The 14,576-nt window shown below is 45.0% G+C and overlaps 1 protein-coding gene across 3 annotated transcripts in view; it reads right to left on the bottom strand.

Moving 5' to 3' along the window:
* The window catches only part of KLHL29 (kelch like family member 29), a 415,619-nt gene that overhangs the window by 324,665 nt on the left and 76,378 nt on the right, over nucleotides 1-14,576 (bottom strand). The window lies entirely within an intron of this gene.

The raw sequence follows: 14,576 nt of genomic DNA, 5'->3' as shown, positions 1-14,576 counted from the left end.
GACTTCCCCCATGTGCCTAAGTGCTTTTGACTTCAGCGAGGTAAGTTAAAACGCAGGACGGCGCGCCCTCGACAGAGAGTCCTTTTCTGCACAGGGACCCCTGCGGCAGGGAGGTGATGAGAACCCTGCCAGAAGCGGCTGCACTCCCCAGCGAACCAGGTCGCCGCTGAACCTTACCCCTGTCTGACCAAAAAAGAAGTTCCTCAGAGGGAAGGGCTTTTGCAGTGCAAAATATCAAGAAAGAAGGGCTTTTCCCAGGAAGAAGAATAAACGAAACAACTCACCTGCAAGTGTGTCAAGCAGGAATAAAGGACACGGTCATACAGTTGCAAGGTAAATATAAGCCCCACAAATTCGCTCCAGCCGCAGCAGGGTTACACTGGCTTATTACAGACGCCATCAGACTGCGGCTGGAGTATCATCAGCTTGTGAACAACCTGGTTTGGGATGTTCGGAGACACCAAGCTAGACTGGGTATATTTGCATGACACTGTAATTACTTCTGCGACTGCAACACAGACCTACTCCGTAAGTACCAGCAAATGACTTCAGTGTCCTGCCTTCCGACTTGCTGCAGCAGCAGAGCTCGCAGGTAGGAAATGTAATTCTCTTCAGGGCAGAAAAAGGAATTGGCGATGAGAAAGGAAGAAAAAAGACAAAATAAACAGTTGTCTTCAAATCAAGATACTCTGCATTTACAGGTGTACAGAGACAGGAGGATACGTGTGTGTAAACCAGAATGTAAGCATACTACATAACTAAGGTGTGCTTTTTTTTAACCTGAAGTAGTACTCTGCCATTAAGATCACTGAATTCTGGATTTTCCTAACCACTCTCTGATCCAAGCATCGGGCCATGCGGAGACTTGAGGGCAGCCTCAGGTCGGACTGGATGAGGTGCCTTCCAACCTCCATGGTTCTGTGAGTCTGTGATAATTAAATAATATTTATTTCTTGCAAAAAAGGTTGAATGTCACAAATTCTAAGTGTAAAATAACAGTGGGGGAATCAGATCAAAATGATTCTGCTGAGTTAAAGTGGGCAGGAACACATGTATTGCAATCCAATTAGCAGAGAAGCTTCTCCACATGTTGTTAAAGTGCCTTTTGCACCGAACTACCTTCACCTGACCTGACAAGCAGTGAATTATCTGCTGTAGCTGGACTCTGTTGCCGATTAATTAAAAGAAAACAGCAGAAGAAAGAGATGGAAGCGAACTGCGCAAAAACTGCATAATTTTCCTATTAATACGAACCTAGCATGTTAATAAGAACCCAGCAGTTTGCAAAATCCTCCAAACAACAGCAAAGTGATGAGTAATTCAAAGTAGCAAAAGACAACAAAAGCAATCAGAAATCAGCCCCTAAAAAAAAAAAATAATAATAATCATGAGACTTGTTAAAAAAACAACACGGATTCTCTGTTTCTCTTGTTGGTTGGGTTTCATCCCAGCTCCTTCTCACTGCAGTTAGTGTTGTCATTACAGAAAGCAGCAGAAGACCCTGTTGTGTGTGCATGCAGACACAAATCCCCAACAATTATTCTGCGAACAAAAGCAACAACATAGCTGCACCATGTGCAGCAGGGCAGACCATTTCATCAAAACAGCCTTGGTGGAAAAAAAAAAAAAAATTCGTAATCACTCTCTGAGGGTCACTCAAGGTTTCCTGCAAGAAACACATGCCTTAATCCAAGGGCCTCTTTGGAGTCCGTTCAGGAAGACGAAAAGGCCAACTAGCAGATCTGGGAAGGACCAACAGGCTGACCTGGACAGGCTGGAAAGTTGGGCAGAGAGGAACCTGATGAGGTTCAACAAAGGCAAATGCAGGGTCCTGCACCTGCGGAGGAACAACCTCATGCACCAGTACAGGCTTGGGGCGGACCTGCTGGAGAGCAGCTCTGCGGAGAGGGACCTGGGTGTCCTGGTGGACGACAGGTTAACCATGAGCCAGCAGTGTGCCCTGGCTGCCAAGAAGGCGAATGGCATCCTGGGATGCATTAGGAGGATTGTGGCCATCAGGTTGAGAGAGGTTCTCCTTCCCCTCTACACTGCCCTGGTGAGGCCCAATCTGGAGTACTCTGTCCAGTTCTGGGGTCCCCACTTCAAGAAAGATGAAGAGCTACTGGAGAGAGTCCAGCAGAGGGCTACAAGGATGGTGAGGGGACTGGAGCATCTCTCCTACGAGGAGAGGCTGAGGGAGATGGGCTTGTTTAGGCTGAAGAAGAGAAGGCTGAGAAGCGGACCTAATAAATGCTTATAAAAATCTGAAGGGTGGGTGTCAGGAGGATGGGGCCAGGCTCTTTTCAGTGGTGCCCAGTGACACGACAAGGGGCAACGGGCACAAACTGAGGCACAGGAAGTTCTGTCTGAACATGAGGAAGAACTTCTTCCCTCTGAGGGTGACGGAGCACTGGCACAGGCTGCCCAGGGAGGTTGTGGAATCTTCTTCTCTGGAGATATTCAAGACCCGCCTGGATGCGGTCCTGTGCAGCCTACTGTAGGTGACCCTGCTTCGGCAGGGGGGTTGGACTAGATGACCCACAGCGGTCCCTTCCAACCCCTACGATTCTGTGATTCCGTGATTCTGCTGACTCGCACGGTTGAGGTCCAGCGTGATGGCAGCACGGCGACGCTGCCCTTCTTGCTTTTCAGCACTGGGCGCCCGTGGTGTGAGTGATCCCCCCCAACGGGTACAGCCCACACACGCTCCCCAGCTCAGCTTGGGAGGAGAGCAACAGCACTGCAGCCTGGTGAAGTCTTCCCCACCGCCTCCAAATGTCGTGTTTTAGACCCAAGCTGTCCTCTCCATATTCATGCAACACCATCTCCAGCCCACAAGCCGGGTGCTGCCATGCAGCCAGCACTAAAATAAAGGTGGGTTGCTTCCAGCTAATCTGGGTCCTATAGCTCCCTTGGACTTTCTCTTTTCTTTGAATGATCTGCTGGAGACCGTTACGTAGCTTCAAGAGACACGGTCACAGTGACAGGGAAGAAGCTGTCACCTCAGGGGGAACATACAGTAGTAGTTTTGGATGGGAACCACCATATTTTGCTGGTATTTTCTTTAAAACGCTCCCATTCTTGCTTGGGACACGCAAGCATGATTAAGAGCCATCCCCTGACTTCTGCTGGTTCCTGCGCTGAAACCACATCGCTGTTTTTTGATATCTGGCTCCAGTGTGAGTAACTGACATCATTATCAGCTCGGAGCTACAGACAAAATGGAATCCCCTTTTTTGCAAAACCCTTCAGCTCAGATAAATCATATTGCCCCTCTGATCTATGTTTCACATAAGAAAATGCACATGGACAAAAACAAACCAGCAGCTGGGGCTTCAGCGTAGTCCACTTCTGAGGAAAGCTCCTTCCACATCACCTCCACCGTCTCCTGACAAAGAAGCAGGCAGATCACTAGAAAATTTTGCCTGAAGATTTCTTGACAACTCAGAATGGGTTCCTGGTACCTGCAACAATGCTCAACCCGCGTGGGAGCAAATACTCCCCTCGTACAAATGCGGCTGATGACAACACAACATACATTTGCCACACGTGGTTTAAGTAAACGGTCTTTTCTAACTTTTAGTCCATACAAAAGGCTACAAAAAAAAGCTGTTTACATAAGCACAGGCCATTCAACAGGTCATGTTGCACCAGGAAAGCCTGAAGAAAGGCAAAAAGGAATTACGTAGTTTGACAGTACGCGTGACTTTTCCCTCTTCTGCAATTTGTTCCCTATTTTATCTCATATTCTGTAAGCATGTATTTTGATCTTTGTTTTAACTGACCAGAAAAGAAAAAGGAAAGGAGGAAATAAAAGCATGAAATAAGTAAAGGGTACTGTACTAAATGCTAGGACAGACAGGTAGTTACTGGTGGATGGAAGAGATAAAAGTTGTACTGATCTACGAACAAAGAACATGCATGAGCTAGGAAAAATTAAAGATGACCAAAAGGCAGTCAGTAATTAACAGCAGATTTCCCACTGACCTGTTCTGATCTCAGCAATTATGGTAGTAACAACCAACTTTATTTATTCATTTTATATATATGTGGGGGAAAAAAAGAAGATTAAAAAAAGGCAGAGAAATACAGGAAAAATCTCCAGATGAAAGCACTTTTTTTTCAAGTTCTATTTCCTCTGAGAAACAGTAGAAACAGAGGTAGCCTATTAAAAAGTCTACTCCTGTTCAAATTGCCAATTTAAAGACTTTGGTACAAAAAACCTGAAGTCAGAAGAAATGCCTCGCCCCCTGCGAGCCCGGCAATTCCTCTCCCCATCAGTCTCCAAAGCAAACAGCGTACCGCAGGCGTCTGCCCAAAAGAATGCATCAGCTGCCTTAAAGTCCCAACGCAGTTCTCATACGGTTCATTGTTTGAGCTAATTTAATTAAAAGAGGGGCCAGATGATTATCATCCTGGCAAAAGGAAACTGTATAGAGACAATGCAATGGCAGATTGCCAAGATTATTGTATCTCCTGTCTTAACCAAAAACACAGCTAGAGGAAGAGGATGAGACAAGTCCACTTTGCCAACCATCAGAAAAGCTTCTGTCCATCTCCCAGCCATTCCCCCAGGCTCCGGTGCTGCCCACCCCGCCAGCCTTCCACTCTCAATCGTGTGCTGTGAACATGACCACCACTAGTTGAAGTTTAAAATTTACCATCGCAGTACGCTACAAGGACAACTTCGTCATCCCTCCGGGCAATGAAGGTGGCATTATTTATGGTCCAAACAGCGGTCTGAGGCTCAGGTGATCTGGGCTCCACTCCCAACACCATCACACGATTTCTCAGGGAAATGTAGGGCTTGCCTCCATCTATTAGGCCAAGGTCATATCAAGTTGATAAGGACTGTATAAATATCTAAGTAGAATAAAGTGATTCAATTTTAAGGAATATATAAATAACTCAGGGCTTGGAGCTCAGCTGTCTACAGAGCTCCACTCAAATCAGAAGCAGCAAGCCTTCTATGGAAACCTTTCTGAAAACCACTCTTGGATTAGCAATATTCCTTAAAACTCTATAGGGACATAAATCAGTGCTGCTGATCTGCACACTCTTACAGTTAGAAATCTAGTAATATTAAACTGAATTTCATTGGCTGAGAATAAATATTTCCATGAGCAGGCATTTCTAAATTAGGGACGCTTTTGTTTTTTTAATGACTGGAAGATATTTTTGCATGCAATTTCAATTCTGATCTACATACTCACGACTGAAAGTTTTTCTGTTAATCTTGTGCAAGAATATAAAAAGCAAAGCAATAAACAAACAAATTCAGTCTCTGCCCAGCAGACGAACATTTTTAATAGAAAAGGAAAAAAAATAAGAAAACAGGTCAAAGGATTGGACCAAGGTCAAAAAAGCAAGCCTGTGGAAAAGCTAGGAGTAAGGTCAAGCCCATGACTTCACCTGTGGATTTCAGAGTCTGAGGCCAACGGCTGATCTGACAGACCTCCTCTTGTCTCCGGGGTACAGAGACAAGACACATAGATGCATCCAAACGCACAGTCCAACCTCAGAAATACACAAATCTTCCTAAACTGCAGTGAAGACACTCTGGTTTAATGTTAGAGGAGAAAAACGTTCCAGTGACTAAGAAATCCAGCCATCACAGGTGAGATGGGGCTCAAACCTCTCCCTTCTCCAGCAGCCTCTGAGACACCACACAAACGACGGGACATCAGGGAGCCAAACAGATTTCGGTCAGGCAGCCTCTGATCAGTCTTTGTCTCAGCTACATCTCTGGAACAGGGATAACAGTCCACTTCCCCCAGACTGGGTTTTGCTGGAGGTACACTGAGCAAGCCTAATGTGATTCTTTTGGAGGACAACGACTCTAAATGCTGACAGAGATTAAAATACTCCTGCATGGTTGTGGCCAAATTAAGTCAGAAGGAATGCATTTTAAAGCTAAACCAGAAATACAGTCCTCTCAGAGCGGTGCACTCATCCTCTCCACTCACTTCCAGTCTAGAAGAACACAGCAAGTAGAAGAGAGACCGTGAAGCACCAGAAGCAGCCCATCGGTCACCAGCAGCTCCGGCCGCCCCGCTCCCATCTGCAGGGCTTTCTGCACCAGTGCACACACCCCGAGCCGCTGCTCCACCACTGAGCGATTACGGGCGACGGGAGCTGAGCCTCCCGCAGACGTGCTCGTTCCCGAGCACAGCTTTCATATCGCAAGAAGTTTGAGAGCTTCCCAGCTCAGACGACTCTTCGACACGGTGTAATAAAAACCCACCCACGCAGCCCAGGATCTGCCCGCAGCCAGCAGTAATTAAAATTAATCACTCACAATTATTTTCATGGGCATGTTCAAAAAGAGACACTGCCAGCTCGCTGAATCCTCAAAGTTGACAGACCTTGAAATAGGCTGTGGTCAGGTACAGCGCGTTCCTGGGTTTCAAGCAGTTCAAAACATGCTTTGCATATCGATTCACCACCCCACCGATGGTCAGAGCTGCGTCGGTCCTGCAAACATCCAAGCTGGCATCAGTGAGCGGGACTGGTAAGGCAAGAAATTTTTTTCCAATCAGTATTACTCTGTCTCTAATTATTGCTGCCCTGCAGGGATTCAGGGTCGTATCAGTGTTAAATTTCATATTCCTGAATCTTAGCGTCTTCTGAGTTTGAGGTTCTTCTCTTTTCCACACATTTGTATTAAGTTTTTAATCACTATCTTCTTCCCTTTCAGCTTCACTGGTCACTGCTTATGCTATTTTGAGTACGGTGAAGAGGTTTCTAAGGTACAGAGTAGCTTGAAGGTTATCAGTTTCCAAGCTTCAAAAACTACTGAAGAAATTACATTTACAGAGGTAAAAGAATGAATAAAATTCGATGTAAGGGATTAGGACTGTCAGTTTCTGGAACACTGTTTACTTATACAAGCAGTTTTTATAGGAGTGAACATCTACTATTCATGATAGCAGCCTTGATCAAATTCTGTCCCTTTGAAACTTATCATAAAATGTAAAAGCACATCTTATGTATATAAATCCAAAATTCATAGGAAGTATGTAAGACCAAGACTGCAACCATCACAGAGAGAAAGCAATCTCACACCTAACAGACTGCAGATCTCCAGGTATCAACCTGCGTACCGCTCCTTCCCATCAACTGGAATATTGGTTTTTACAATAAGTACTGGGAAAAGAAGTTTTCACGAACAGATCTTCTGAAGGGGGAGCACGGTAATGGGATCATCTGCCTTGCACCACGTGTGCTGTGTGGTTGGAGCTCAAAACTGGAACCAAAAGCAAGCGACACTGGAAAATCCAACTTCTTACATTACTCAACTCTCGGTATGGCTTTCAGTCAGAAGACTTCAAAGGAGCAGATACTCCTTGCTGAAATGGAGAAATGCCTGATAAACATGTTTTCCTTTTTATCTTTACAGTCTAGAGTGATTTTTCTATGGGGTATGTGGGTATGATGCTGTGAGGAAACAGGAGCACTGACTGGAGAGGGACCAGCTGTAAAGGCAGGGTCCAGGAAATTGCTCTCTTTAGGAAATTCAGCCAGAGACAAGGACGTAAACAGCACAAAACAACTGCAGCACTCCAGTGCAGAAGTCTCCACGGCCGCCAGCGACACAGCAGCAAGTCTGGAAATGTCACCCCAGAGTTCTTTGCGTTTTATGCAGGGTACCAATTTTTTTTTTTTCCCCCTACACTGTGTATTTACCCCACACTTATATGGTTCACCCCAATTTTTAACCATCAGTTTCCTAATTCACAACATATATCTTCATTAAGCCAGTTTCTCACTGAAGATGGCAGTAAAGGCATGAGGACCCTAAAATCTAGGGCTTCCCCTTCCCCAGCCTCTCCTTTCCGCACCATGAGCCCAGCGCCTGCAGCCAGGCATCCCGAGATGTAATTTTAGACCCAGGATGAATACTGCCAGCTCCCAGATCAGCTCTCGCTTCATCCCCTCCCTCCACAGCCGTGAGCGCTCGCAGCTCAGAGGAGCGGCGGGGATCGGTGTCTCCCGCCGAGCTGCCAGGGAGGGCCCAGCCTGCGCCCCAGCTTTCCCCCCAGGCATCTGACCGCAGAGCCCAATCCTGACTTGGCACACCTTGTATGGTTTTCGCCTTCCCGTTCTAAGTTACAAAGTTCTCTGGAGGAAAGGCCTCAAGAGTGTGTAGTGAAGAAGTATTTCAAAAGGGTGGCCGCCCTATTTCATCACACATTATGGCCCCTTCTCCCTCTGGAAAGCCAAGTCTAACTTATCACAGCTGAAACATCTTACAAGCTTGTACAGACTCACCAGGGACCTTCGCACATGGGAAAAAAAATTAAAAAAAATCCAAACCAACCCAAAACTCAAAACAGAAGGAGAGGTAGAGGGAGCAGGAACTGTTCAAAGCGGGATGAGGAGCCCCAAAACCACCCTGGGAACCCAGAAACGGCCCGCGTAGGCAGGGCAGGGTGGGTGCAGCTCCCCGACCCCTCCCGGCTGCTCAACACAAAACGAAGGCAGCCCAAACGACCGGGCATCGACGACGCCTTCCCCAAGCAGAGAGGCAGAGCAGCTCGCTCTGAGCAGAGACGAAAGCCCAGCTTTTTCTTCTAACCACCAGTCTTAGTGGTAATGGATTAAAGCAGTTTAATTAACTATACATTTAATAAGGTCAGCAGGGCACAGACAGTTCTGTTTTGATTGTTTTGTACCACATACAGCTATGCATTTTTGCCTGTTTTAAATACGAAAGTAGCATCTTTTTTGCCAGAGCTGACATGGTCTAAGGACATAAGCAGGGCAAGGAGCATAGGGAGGTGAAGTACCACCTTTCATTAGTCCACTGACAGAGAAAATAGATTTCAGCCACCAAAATCTGCAGACATAAAATCTTCCCAAAGCAAACACCATTGCTCTTTAAATACATAAACACATAAATACACATGTATATATACACACATACATAAAAACTTCCTACCTTGCTTTAAAATCTGAAAGTGTTTTTCAAGCTGGCACTGCCAGTAATGAATACAGCTCGTCTTTTCTCTGGTTGGGCAAAGAAAATCACAGCTGAGAAAAACAGGCCGTGGAAAGACCCCAGCAGCAGAAGACACAGTTAGCTATCACCTACTGTGATTATGGAAAGTGTGACTTCTTATCCTCCACCTTGCTCCTCTGCCATTCTTTTCATCATTCGTTAAAAATGATTTTAGGATTTAGGGAAACAGGGTCACTTGGGGGATCGTATGCTCCTGCCTAAAGCCTTCTCTGCCTCTCCCTTAGAGGAAAAAAATTAAAAAAATAAAAATCAGGCAGCAACAAGAGAGAAGTAAGTTTGCAGTTGCTCAGCGTTCCCTTTCCCCCTTTCCTAATGCAAATTCAGCGCAGTTCCTGTAGAGGCTGTAAACACCCACACAACTTTCCAGGTGGGGAAAAAAACCCACGCCATCTCGCACAGTAAATATATAAGAGCAATTTCTTCACTCTTTCTTTGCTAAGTAGCTGGATGTAGAATCTGTTGCTGCCTCACGGACAAACACGCAGAGCCTTCCGGCGAAAAGAAAAGTGTTTTGGGGAACTGCGAGGATTTGATGGCTGTCTTCTCTTTCCTCGTACACTGAACAGTCTGCATAACCTAACAGCATTAGCTTACTAACAGATATATTAATAGGTGTGGGGGGAGGGAAGGGGAGGGCGGAAAAAAGCCACTAAAACATATTCCACCTACACATCTTGCTACTAATCATAAACTCAGGTAGAAAGCAAATTACTTCTCCTGGACCAGGAAAAAAAAAAAAAAGACTAAAAGAAAAAGAGAGAAGAGGTAAAAGTACCTATTTTCATCTTCTGGAAATCATCACATATTAAAAAAATAACCTTCTACTAATCGCTGCATTTATCAATCCATGACAAGGAAAGAGAAAGTAAAAAAAACACAACTCAAGAACTGCCACAACATCTTACAGTTAGTAATTTCAGAGTGATAAATATAACGCTGGCCTCAGACTGCTAGAAGGATTAGATTTAGCTGCAAAACAAGAAGTGCGGGTAACAGTTGCTGTTGGGTCTGGTGTTAGGATTAGAAAGCACTGCTAATCACAAGAAATGTAAAAAGATTAAAGAGGTGATGGTTGCCAGTCAGGTTTTTAAAAGCATGTAAGTGCTGGAATTCATTTTGGGATCAAAATTCCTCAAGAAAAAAAAAAAAGAAGAAAAAGAGAAAATAAAACAAAAGAAAAAAGGAGAAAAAAAAAAAAAAGAGGACAGATCATAAATGCAGCAGACCGTTTCACTTGCACTGTCCAGAACCCATTCCCAAGGATTAGGAGAGTTAAAAGGAGTGGAAAAGTGAAATGTATGCCGTGGCTTACGCTGAAGGGTCCTAAGAGGGCTTCAGTGAGGAGCAGCAGGCGTTTGTACCCCGGTATTTACAAATTAACTACTGCCATTTAAAACCCATTAGAATAGTGGGTTTGGATATTCTGCTTACCAAAAACCTGCCTGAACACAGTGGCATCGGAGCTTTTAAAGCCGCTGTAACAGAAAGGATGGTGGCATCTAGTATCTGCAGCCTTTCAGCAGGAATAATAAGATGTCACCTTCATTTCCTGGTTTATTTCCAGCTGGTTTAGATTCACCTGTACAATCTATCTACGTTCTTCGTTATCAAGGACAAGTAAAGCTCCCCATACAACACACTCCATCTGGAGTCTGTAAAAGAATCCTCCCCAGGAAGAAAAAAAGAAAAAAAAAAAATCAGCTTCCACAAGCCTCAAAATAAATACTATCTTTTAAAAACCAAATCTGAATTTTGGATGGAAAATTTTACTAAAAAGGCATTTTAAGCTGCGCAGCCCACAGGCTCATGTGGCCAGATTCCCTAGCTCGCCCACGACAGAGCGCCCTCCATCAGCAACAACTGCAAAGTTCATCGCTGTCGCCCTCGGCCACCGCCACCCCAAACCGCCCAGTCTGCAGCACACCATCTCAAGGAGAATGCCCACCGGTCTCCCTGCAAGCCTGACGGACAGTCAACAGTTGTGTAGCGGGGAGGCCACCCAAAGCTTGCCCCTCTGCCACAGCGTCCCCAAATTATCCAGTGGTTCAGAGTAAAACTCCAGTGCCACCATGAGATCTCATAAGCATTCGCCCTGCTCAGCTGCATCTCCTCCCGGACCTCAAACGTTGATTCAGACCAACTTCTTTTCACTCATTAATTTCCATTCTGTAAATCGGGACCTCGCTAGCCAAGGGGTTGGGGAGCGGTGTGGAATAAGACCGCCTCATCACTTTGTAGCACGCCTTTCAGCCAAGTGCTCCTGGGGCATCTGTCTGCATTTTCAGATTCTGTAAGACTACTTTTCCTTTCTGTTCCCTGAAAATGAACATTTCTTCCAGATGCCTGTAGCAGAAGCAGAAATAACCACCTTCCAAGAGTTATAAAACAGTCGTATTAAATAATAGAGGTGAAAGCACTATGTATGGCTTCTACAGAAGTCTTTTCAGTAGAACAGATAAATTTATTCACTGCATTATGGAACAGTTTGAGAAAACAAGATCATACAATGTACACTGCCTCTATTTAAATTGTTTCATTTCTATTCATGAGTGCTCTGATTAGATACACCGAAAATATCATCAGTAAGAAATAAATAATTCTGCCAAATTAATAGTTGTTGATTTCTTTTACCTGAAAACGCACGCAGCATCTCATTCACACCAGATAAAGCTGCTATAATTTGGATGCATCGATCTTGTTGGTTCAAGTCTACACAGCACACTAAGACAGGTATGCATCTACAGTTTCTTAATACTAAACACCTTCTTTCAAAATGATAAGTTTTTTAGCAAGTTAAGATGGGCTAGTGTATGCTTTGCTTGGCAAGGTTCAGTAGCCAGCTAGGGCTTTTTTTCCTGTAGCTGTTTTCCCCACATAGTGGGTTGAGACAAATAAATTGCGTTAAACGTAGAAAATGGTTTAGAAATGGTCTTTTAGGGAATACAGGTAAACTTTCTATATCAGACAAAATTCATCTCAAGCTCAGCAAATACTCCTTAATTAATAACACCTCTCCGCCTCAGCACGGAAGGGGCCAGAAGAAACCACCACTAACATGGTTAGGTGATGGGAGCTACTACCCAGCCCCAAACCAAGGGCCCTCCGGCCCCTCCCTCCCTGCAAAGTATTTTGCTGGAGAAATGTCGGCAGGGGTGGATTTGTGCAAATAGAGCAGAGGAAGGTATTATGTAGCAGAAAGATCAGACTAATATTTTTTTGGTGGGGGGAAAAAAAAAAAAGAGACTAAACCATAAAGCTAATATACGTTTTCGACACTGCAGAATGATGAATGCAGCACCTCTGCCCAGCTTCCGAGCAGCTGAGAAAAAGCCTTCTGCGTTTCTGAAAAATTCATCCAGTTTGTCTCGACAATGAATTCTTCTTCTAAAAATCAAACGTAATTGCTGCAACATTTCAGAAAATCTAAATGCACAGCTGAGTATCTTAAGAGCACCCTGTTTGCAAAGCAGCCAAGTGATACACCTCAGAGAGCTACTGTTAGCTACTGCAGGGAAGATAAATCAGGAAAATGCTGAGTTGAGGTGCAATCTGACGGTTATTAGCAGAACAGGAGTAATTTGATGAAGAAAAAAAATCTGACAAAATCTCAGTTCACAGCAACAGATTTTGGAAGCCTATTTGCACATAAATTGGAAAAAACAATTCTTGTATTAGAAACTGATGAAGATGAAACAATATACCCTAAATCCTAACATATCTGAAATTATTTTCTTTGATTCAAAGCTGATAATCCTGTAACAGGCACTAACTAAACAGGGGCTTACCGGACTTGCTCTGCATGTTGAAGAGACTGCACAGCCAGATCCTGATCGAGGGCCATTCAACTATCAGAATAACCAGATTTACTGCTACACGCACCTTTGTTTTTGCCATTTGAAAGCATCTACAGCACGCAGAACATTCGGCTGTGTTTTAAGCATTAGCGGCATAAATATCCCCTTGTGTACCGTATACTTCACCACTTCTGGCTTCCCATAAATCAAGCGTACAACCAATCATCTTTTTTATGTTGGACGTTAATGGCAACTCTATTATTCAAATCCAGGCTGTGCAGACTTGCCTTTCCCGGGGATGTAAAGCAGCTCACGAGCAGGCTTACGATCGAGCAAGGGAAGATTCAAATCAAGCTGTGATCTTCCCACTACAACCCCACCGCCGTCAGAGATGCGATATTCTGCATCTTTCAATTTATCTAATCTGTGCAAAAGGCTTTTCAAAAAAAAAAGCTCCTATAAGCAGGGGAGATAAAAAAATTAGAAAGCCTTTTCCAGTCTTCAAGAACTGCCTCTTTGTGTCCCTGCAAACATTCAGCACAAATGTTTTCGCTTACGTACGCGTAAGCGGAGATGCTGTTCTTTACTGCGTTACAATTAGACGCACAGATTAAGAGACATCTTTCGTGTCATTATATCAAACTCTTCTACAAACGCACAAAGGGATTTTATAGCTTGTCGCCTTTTCTGCTTACCACTGAGTTTTCACACTCAGCGCAGAATGCAGTAAAAGTGAAAGATACCTTCCCTGTGTTTACAGTGCCCACCAAGAACCATTTCAAAACCAAATAAAGCAACTTAGCTATGATTTAAGCAGCACAAACTGTTCTCCCATGGGGTTTTTTTTTCCTCTCCCCTTCCCCTTCTTTCAGTTCATGAGGATAAGGAACACGAAAACTAAATGGATTTACGTTTAAATAATTCATCTTTTCAGGCACATCAAACCAAGTACTAAAGTTCATCCACGGGGCTGGCCAAATTTAGCTGATTCCAGTGGTATTTTAAATAGCATTCTGGAGAGGGAGTCACAAAAGGTTGCGAGGAAATGCTGAACAGCTGTGTTGATAGAGTGGTTTTGAAACAACATGTGTTGCAACTCTACCTATTCTTACCGAAGACAGCTGACAGGGAGGCACTCCCAGCCGCCCCAAACTGCCGCTGCATTTCGGAGACTCCCGCCCGCACAAGAGATGCTTTGTGAGCAGGGTGAGCTCTGGCACGTCCCGAGAAAATGAAAAGAATTACAAAGGCTGAGCACTGTTTTCCTGCCAAGCGGTAGGAAAACACGCGGCAACATAAAGCATCTTGGTGCCACCGCCACAATTTTGGTTTTTTCGATAATGGGACAGCCTACGTGGCACCAGGCTTGCTGGCATCAGATGGGAGTCACCTCCCTCAGAGGGGGAAGAGAGAGGGTCTTTGCTCACAAGCCAGGGGAGCTCACTGCCAGAGCTTTACACTAGACTCGGAGAGGGAGGGGGACGGCATCAGGCTTGCCCATGACCAGCAGTGGGATGACACGCCAAGGTCAGAGGGACGGGGTGCTAGCAAGGGCCCTCAGCACGCTGCTCAGAGACGTGCTGGCTACACCGCAGCACGCTTGAAGCCTGACAGAGACAAGCCAGGGGCTCCCGAGGTAACAGGGGCCAACAGAGAAACACCAGTGAAATACCTCAGAGGAACTAAGGGCTGCTCCTCCAGCAAGGGGACACGGCCAACAGCCTAGCTTAAGAGCCTCTACACCAATGCACTCAGCGTGG

This window comes from Opisthocomus hoazin, chromosome 2, assembly GCF_030867145.1.
Source record: "Opisthocomus hoazin isolate bOpiHoa1 chromosome 2, bOpiHoa1.hap1, whole genome shotgun sequence".
Taxonomy (NCBI): domain Eukaryota; kingdom Metazoa; phylum Chordata; class Aves; order Opisthocomiformes; family Opisthocomidae; genus Opisthocomus; species Opisthocomus hoazin.
This window is presented reverse-complemented; position numbering and strand designations above follow the sequence as displayed.